The 8,445-nt window shown below is 37.2% G+C and overlaps 1 non-coding gene across 1 annotated transcript; it reads left to right on the top strand.

Moving 5' to 3' along the window:
• The first annotated feature begins 351 nt into the window (after positions 1 to 351).
• Positions 352 to 419, top strand: LOC148027292 (small nucleolar RNA SNORD36). The gene has a single exon (XR_015692988.1). It is a non-coding gene; the product is annotated as a small nucleolar RNA SNORD36 (small nucleolar RNA).
• The last annotated feature ends 8,026 nt before the right edge of the window (positions 420 to 8,445 follow it).

Genomic DNA, 8,445 nt, shown 5'->3' with positions numbered 1-8,445 from the left:
AGGGATCATCTTCATTGATGCCTTTCCAATGTATGGTGGAAGCTTTTAATGAAAAACTCTCTTTTTGAGGAGTCATTCAGATGGTTGTGTTGTGTATTAGTGTTTGTGTTGTGAGTTTATTTATGTCAAACGAACATGGTGGTTTCCTATTGGATTTCGTGTACGAGCTATGTTTTGGAGATTTGTAGAGATGGGGTCGTGGTTGGAGAATTGAAGCAGATGCAGATGAAGAAGAAGCAAACTCTTATATCCTTTACAAATTTGTTGTGATTTTTAGTTTGATAAGAGGTGTTAATCTATAAAGGGTTTTCCTTTCTTTGTATTTTTATATTAGAAACAGGTTATAAGATGGGGTCGTGGTGGATGGATTCTTTTTGAAAAGATATTGAAGATCAAAGTTGAGCTTTTCCCTGAACTTGTATTCCCTTTTTCCTGGGTCGCGAGGACGCTTCCTTATTAAGTGTGGGGATATGTTGAGTGTTGAAATGACTTGTTTTTTGGCTGATTTTTGTTGTTTTTGAGAGCTGAATGGTTGATTTTATGAGATGATTGATTGATTTGGAAGTGGTTTGAAAGTGTTTTGGATGATATTGATTGTGTTTTGGAAGATCATGATGTTTGTTGGTGGTTCTGTGATGTTCTGATAGGTTCTGATAGGTTCTGTATACCTTCTGTTTTGGTCTGTTTTGTTCTGATTGTCTTCTGTAAGGAGGGATAGAGTATTGATTGATGAAGATTGAGAGCTTGTGAAAGTTTATTGAATGTTTTGTGAGAGTTTGGAATGATTTGAGAATGAGTTATGAGGTTTTGATGACCTTCTGTAACCTTCTGTAGGTCTTCTGTAGAGCTTCTGTAGACTGTTCTGTCTCTATTCTGTTCTGTACTGTAGCTGTTCTGTAGACTGTTCTGTATGCTTCTGTAAGTGTTTTGTGGAATGTATGTGTGACTTTGGGAAAGTTTTCTAGCCTTGGAAAGAGGTGAATACAAGTGCAAAAGAGCTGAAAGAAGTGGAAGAAGTAGCTGCTGAAGACTCAAGAGAAGACTAGAGTGAAGTGACAGTAGTGAGCTATGAAGAGACACTGTAGTGGCTCTGGTGACTCTTCATATCAGACATACCTCTTGGGAGGGGTATCCACGACCTAAGAGTGATTATTGAGAGTGATTATTGAGAGATTGTAGTGAGGATATGATGTATTATTGATAGAGTGAGAGAGAGAGAGAGTCAGAGATAGCCAATTCTACTGAAACAAAGTGATTGTATATGAGAGATTGAGAGAGAAGACTATGAAGATATTGAAGATGAATACTATGTGATGTATTTCCATTCAAAGATGGTGTACTTCTTTGCTTTCTTTGTTTTATTGATGGATTTTGTGAAGATGTTGAAGAATATGGTTGATTCTATCAAAACCGTGGGAGATTTACATGATGCTGCATGAAGATTTGTTGTGCCTGGTGTTCTTTTCTTCATTGTGATCATATGAAACATGATAAACAAGCTTGTTGATGTTACAAGATAGATTTTCTTGCAAGAGAATTCCCTTTTCCTTGGTTTTCCTCTCGGGGCTCCAACTGCTCTTGGCATTTGACTCCTTCAAGGGAGTGGCGTCCTCATCTAATGCTCTGCTAGAACTAGCATCAATCTTTAGTGGGGACTCGTCTAGCTCTTTGGAATGTTGAAATGATATCAAGGCTATTTTGGATTTTTTTAGATTTAATTACTTCTTGAATGGAACATCATCATTATCATCATCCTTTCTCGAGAAGGGTAGTTCGAGGTGACAAGAGCCATTGCTAAAGGAAGGCTTATTTTGCTTAATCCATTTCATATAAATCTTTTGCATATGATGAGATTCATTTACTAGTCCAAAGGGTACCATAGTCATTTTGTCCCCAATAGCATGTGATCTTCAACTTCTGTGGCCTCTGGAACTTCCTCCTCATTAGTGTCCTCTTCTAGTTGGATAGCTTCTTCCACATTGCTTTCATAATCTGCATCTTCACTTTTATCATGGTCCTCTTTGAACTCTGTCTTTGCCTCTATAGTAGGGGCTCTGTAAGAGAAGAACATGCTCTCTATTTTTGCTTCTACTTCTATTTTTGGATCTATTCTGGCCATGTAACGGGGAGGGAAATACATCCATGCCTCTATCTCACTATTAGAGGTAATTTTGAAAGTCATTCTCCTATTTTTGGTAGAAGAATTCACCCATCAACAATGACTTTGCATCTTTTGGGAGTTGACTTTTAGTGCCCATTGTTAGAGATTGTGCTTCAAGTTTCTTTGGCAAAATCTACTTGACGATGTCTTCTTTTGCCAATGTTCTATCCATAACTTCGTTGGAAGAGTCAACAAATACTTCTATGGAAGTGGATCCATGGCATTTTCAAGAACCATATAGCTTCAACACCACTTTGTTGGGTCCCCTGCCTAGGGTTAGGGTTCCTTTGAACCAATCTATCCTTGCTCGTGCTTGAAATAGCCATGGTCTTCTGAGTAACAGAGGGTAAGATGTTCCATAAGAGTTAGGCTTTACCACTAGGTATGCCATCCAGTAATCTTGTCCTACAACTGCAGTCTTGACATACAGAAGGATTCCTAAAGGCTTGATCTTTCCTTGATCGGCTGATTTGATAAGCTAGTGGGTAGGTTGCATGCCTTGTAGGCCTAGATCTTTCATTATCACATCCATTATGATGCTTACTAAAGAGCCTCCATCTATCAATGTACTTGCAATGAAGCAGCCTTCTATCCATATACCATCTCTAGAGTGCCAAGATCTAAGAAGGCATTGGCCACCTCCACTTCTTTCACAAGCTGCTCTGGGGCCTTACTATTTTTGGTAATAGTTGTAGGGTTGGCAATCCTTAGGCCACGTCTTTGCATGAGAATGCTTTTGAATCTCTTTCTGTGCAACTGGGAGACATCATCAATAGTTTTCGAAATGTCAAATTAGGGTGAAAGATATCCAATTCCTTCACCAAGTCATACACCAGAAGCTTTTTCACTCAGCTAGGGAATGGGGCAATACCCACTTTTATTTTTCCTCTTTCTTCAAGCAAGATGCATCACCACTTCATCTATCATTGGAGATACATCCATCTCTTCAGTATCCTAGTTCTCTCATTCTGCATCCTGGACTATCTTTGTAACCTTCTGTGGCACTAGACTATTCTGGATTGTATTGTATTGTACTGATCTATGGCTCTATTGGGAGCTTGAACTTGACAACTTTTGTAGGTGGAACATTCTCTTTTGGAACTCTTGGTTTTCTTTTATTGGCATGTGTAACTATAGCTACCTCTAATTCTACCAAATTGGAGACAGGCTCCTATTCTTTAATTGGTTGTCTGTGGCATTAGCCTTTGACATGAGCTAGACTAGGAGATAGTCTTTAGCAATGCAACCTTCTCCTTTGCATCCACTATAAAGGGGATTGTAATCCATGAATCTTCTAAGATTTGGAAAATTTGGGGAGATATGACTCTTTTCTCTGCATTTGTAATATTCCACTTCTGATCTCTATCCACCATAAGACTGTCTTCATCTGTAACTTTGGGCAAGGAATCTCTTTGGACCAAAATTAGGAGCAAACTCTCTGGGATTTGGGCCAATATCATATGTTGTCATCTTAGATTCTATAAGGTTAAACCTTGCTTCCTCGTCTTTCTTTCTTTTATCATGCATCTCCTTTAGAGAACAGATATCATTACATCCATCATCTCTTTCTTGCAACTGAGTTGGACAACTAGTCCTTCAAAATTTCTCCTCCTGGAGTACTTGGAGAAGGATTTTGGGGTGTCTCTATAATCATCGCATAAACTTGTTGGGTTGATACAGAGGGTCCTTTGTTTTGATTCTGATTCACAGCTCCTGTTGAGACTATTGGTTGTTGGTTCCAATTGGTAGGGTTCTACGTTGTTGTTGATTTATCATTAGAGGAACTATTTGAGGACATTGCTATTGTGGTTAAACCTGATATAGGAAAGTAGTAACCTGATACCAAAAAGTGGTGACTTGATACAATAAAGTAGAAGTTTGGAGCAAGTAACTATTAATGCCATGCAACAAAGTCAAGATATTAATGAAGAGATTTAGATGTTACAGGACTTGGATGTAGATCTTGATAGATCAATGTTTATGCAGACTGATGTTACCATGATGAAGAATGTATTGGTCAAAGTTATGCATGGTTAATGGGTTTCTATTGCTGGGAGAATGTCTCAAGTATCTCTCAGCCATATATAATTTTTTAGTAAGCTTTTATTTAAAAAAAATTCGAGGCATTCATACATGATCAGGATGCACTTAGAGAGAAGCTTGATGGATTGCAGATTGCAGACTGAATATAATAGACTTTTGGTTATATTTTCTAAGTTACAAAGTGTCAAGTAGCATGATAAAGTTGAAAATCAGTCCTTGGATTATGATGCTTTAAAGACCGATATAATTGAAGTACTACAAGATATCAATAATCAGGTTAATGTAAGGGAACTCACATCTGATACGCTTCATGAAGTTGATGTACTACCTTTTGTGTCACATGAGCAGCATGCATAAGAACAATTCACCACTGATTCTCTTGATGGTCATGAGCCTCATAGCTCATGAGGTTCTTTACCCATCAATGTCATACTTTGTATTTTCCATCATACTGATATGTATGCCTCATAGCTCATGAGGTTCTTTACCCATCAATGTCATACTTTGTATTTTCCATCATACTGATATGTATGCCTATGTTTTGTGACAATCTTCTGAGTGGATTATGCAACTGCAATAGAGGGCTATAAGTATCCTACTAGAGAGGTTCTACTTATCATTTTTCTATGTGTCTTACTTCATGGTTCAAGGCTGTGGGTAATGCATAATTTATCTCATTAGATATGTCTAGTTTTGATAAGGCATTTGATACCGTGACATGCAAGAGTTAAAGTCATGGCTATTCTAGCCATCCACTGGGCTATGCCAAGTATTAGCCATGAATTGATGCATTATATTTTCCTTTCACATGCTTTAATACCTTACTCTTAGTATTTTCATGTGTGAAGTAGTCTTTAAATTCCTCATGAATTAGATGCCTCATGAAGTGTAGTTATTTAGGTAGTTCTTAAGCGTGACCTAAAGAGGTATTATGGATGTCTCTCAAGTTTTTGCTCATTCTGGATGATTATGAACTAATGTATGATGGAGATTTCTAGTTATCAATGAGATCCAATAGTTGGCACCATGTCTCTTTGTGTTTCTGATTTATTTCCAACATATTCTTTGATTTATGTCTCTAATTTAATGTTATGAGTGTTGTATAATGTATTCTCATGATTCTATGTTATTATCTTCGAGTTTCTTGATACATCATTATGTATTTTTTTGTGTTACCTACAACTATGAGATGTAATTTTATGAGGCACTATAGTCCTATTATGCATTTTGCATAGATTAGCGGTTGCAACACATCCAATAAGTACTCCCTACGCCACTCTAATTTGGCTAAGCCAAAGGATTATGTTTTGCAACATGATCGGAAAGCAAAATGGAAATTAATGGAGAAAAAGGACAAACCACACATCTCCTAGCAATAGGGGGAACTTTCCTTTGACGAGGATGAGGAATTTATAGACAGTTCTCAATTTGTTAGAAATCTGACTTTTGACTCAGAGTAGGAGCCTAATGACTACAACCTTAATGTCCATCCCAAAGAGGTGGTCAAAGCAAGAGCCTAATGACTATGAACTTAATATCCATCCCAAAGAGGTGGTCAAAGCAAGAGCCTAATGACTCTGACCTTAATATCCATCCCAAAGAGGTGGTCATGACACAAGCTGATGAAGAATCTTTGTCTCCCAAGGCAAATAGCAAAGGTAAAATTGATAGTAGTTTTGCCTCCAAGAGAGGTCACTCTAAGGTATAGGAGCATCATCCCCTTCCTCTCAATGCAAGACCTTAGGTCCTAGGGAGAAATTGTCAAGAAATCATAAATGATGAAGAATCTAAAAATTAGATTATTTAATACCAAGGGCTTGTCTAACCCTTCAAGGGCCAAGACAATCAAGAATTGGCTCTGGCAAAATTCTATTGTTCTTGACAGTCTATGTTTGCAGGAAGTAAAACTGTAGATGCAAATCTCTCTAAGAATCTGAGGAGTATTTTAGAAGTTTATGAGTGGTACTTCAACAACCATATAACATATAGTGAAGGCACCATATTAGATGTCCACTCATAAATCTCCAAAAATGTCCACCAGGTTCGTATAGAATCACTTAATCAACGTGTTGATGTTTTGTTTAAAGATAAAATGAGGAATTTGCTGTGATTTCAATGTATACAAACTGCCTTGTTTTAGCCCCAAATCAATGCCGAATGCATAATAGGACTGAACTGCCTCATATACGAATAGAGTAAACTGCATCATGTAGTGCAAAAAATACCAAATGTCTCATCAAGTAACTATTAGGAAACTCAAAAATAATGATATAGGAACATGAGAACACATACTTCATCACTAATACTCAATAAATCAAATATATAAACTAGAGAATATGCTAGAAAAGAGTAGAAACATAGATATGAGTCATGGCACCACTGTCATATTATATTGCTAAGCAAGAAACTCCATCATACAACTGGTCATGATCAAGAATGATGATTCATATGTGAGAAAGATACACAATACCTCTTCAAGTCACCTTTTACAATTACCTACAAATTGCATTTCATGGAGCATACAACTTCATAAGACATGTAAAGAATGCTTTATACATAGAACTACTATGACTAAGGTTCTAAACCATGCTAAGGGCAAATATAGTCCATCGGCTAACACTTGACACAACCCGGTGGTGGATGACTGGCACACCCGAACCCTTACATGTCATATCATAGTGTCAAATGCCTTATCCAAAAGTGACATACCAAATGTGAAAATTTATGCCTTACTCATAGCCTTGCACCATGAAGTAAGCCACAAAGAGAAACAATAAGTAGAACCTCTCTACTAGGATACTTATAGCCCTCTACTACTGTAGTTGCATAATCCACTCAAGAGATAGTTAAGACAAAATAAAGGGATACATGTCATAGTATGATAGAGATACAAAATCTGAGTGGGCTACCAAAACATCTCATGAGCTAGATTGCTCATGAGCATCATGAGACTCACTAGTAGACATCACATGAGATTGTTCTTGCACATTATGATCATGTGATGTGAAAGATTCAATTTCCATTTGCAGAAATTTTTATGGGGTCAGTTCTCTTATCTTAAATTGTTGAGTGATATCTTGCAAAACTTCATTGATATCAGATCTTATGGCATCAACTTTAGACAACCGATTTTCAGATTTATTTTGAGGCTTCAAACTGTGCAAACCCAAAAGCATAACAAGTAACTTATCATACTCAGCCCCTACAAATTTTCCAACTTTGCTTTGAGAGAATCCTTCTCATGCGCTAGTGCTTCCAAATTTTCAGAAATAAAACCCAGCTGAACTAATGCATATGGCCAAGAGATTACTTGGGCCATCCTCCCTACAATATAAGATTCCATTGATCACACATAAACTTATTCAAGGTATTCTTCATGGCACTTAAATCTTTCTCCATAATAACCAAACCATCTAGGTCCACTTCCATCTATTGCAAGAGTTGCTTCCCAACCTTCAACAAAGGTTGCATTCTAGTATCCAAGAGAATTCTCTTTGCCTTGAGTTTGGAATTTTCTTGTGTGCCACCATATCTATCTCATTTTGAAACCAATCCTGCATAGTGGCTATCCACTCCTTGAAAGCCAATGAAGATATCTTACAGTTATGAAGCATATGTTCATATTCATCAATTTTCCTTCTCAAAGCATCTACTTCATTCTCATGTAACTGTTTCATTTTATCGATGCCAAGATGCATAGTGTCTCTCTTAGACTTTTCACAAGCCAACTGTTCCTGCAATGATTGAACCACTTCAAGTTTAACCGACCCAACTGAATACACATCCATCATGAACTTATGCATTCCTTCCATGATAGAACATGCTTCTCCAAGATTATTAGGTACATAAGCTGCCAATTATGTTTTCTTTCTACATGAATAACATTCTGTTGCTGCATCAAATCCTATGTATTTTGCTTAGTCTCCACCTTGGCTTTAGAAAACATGACATTCTTTTGCATACCTATGATGACTACATTAGTATCATGAGACAAACCTTGCTTAACATCATCATTGAGCCACTGTGAAAGATCCAAAGACAGAAGAAACAAAAGCATCATCCTGCTATGACTCGCTCAATCCAAGTCCCATATTCAGTGCAACAAGCAATTTACATGCATGATTAGTGTCATGATCCCCCAATGCATCAAAAGAACCCATATCCTTATCATAGAAATCAATAATAATATCATTGACCATCTTCTTTTGTTGCATGTAGCGAACTTCTCCCCTTGATGTCCA

Source organism: Lygodium microphyllum, chromosome 13 (genome assembly GCF_053477565.2).
Source record: "Lygodium microphyllum isolate KBCC chromosome 13, Lygodium_microphyllum_v1.1.10, whole genome shotgun sequence".
Classification (NCBI taxonomy): domain Eukaryota; kingdom Viridiplantae; phylum Streptophyta; class Polypodiopsida; order Schizaeales; family Lygodiaceae; genus Lygodium; species Lygodium microphyllum.
The sequence above is the reverse complement of the archived record's forward strand: the minus strand, read 5'-3'. Positions and strand labels throughout refer to the sequence as shown.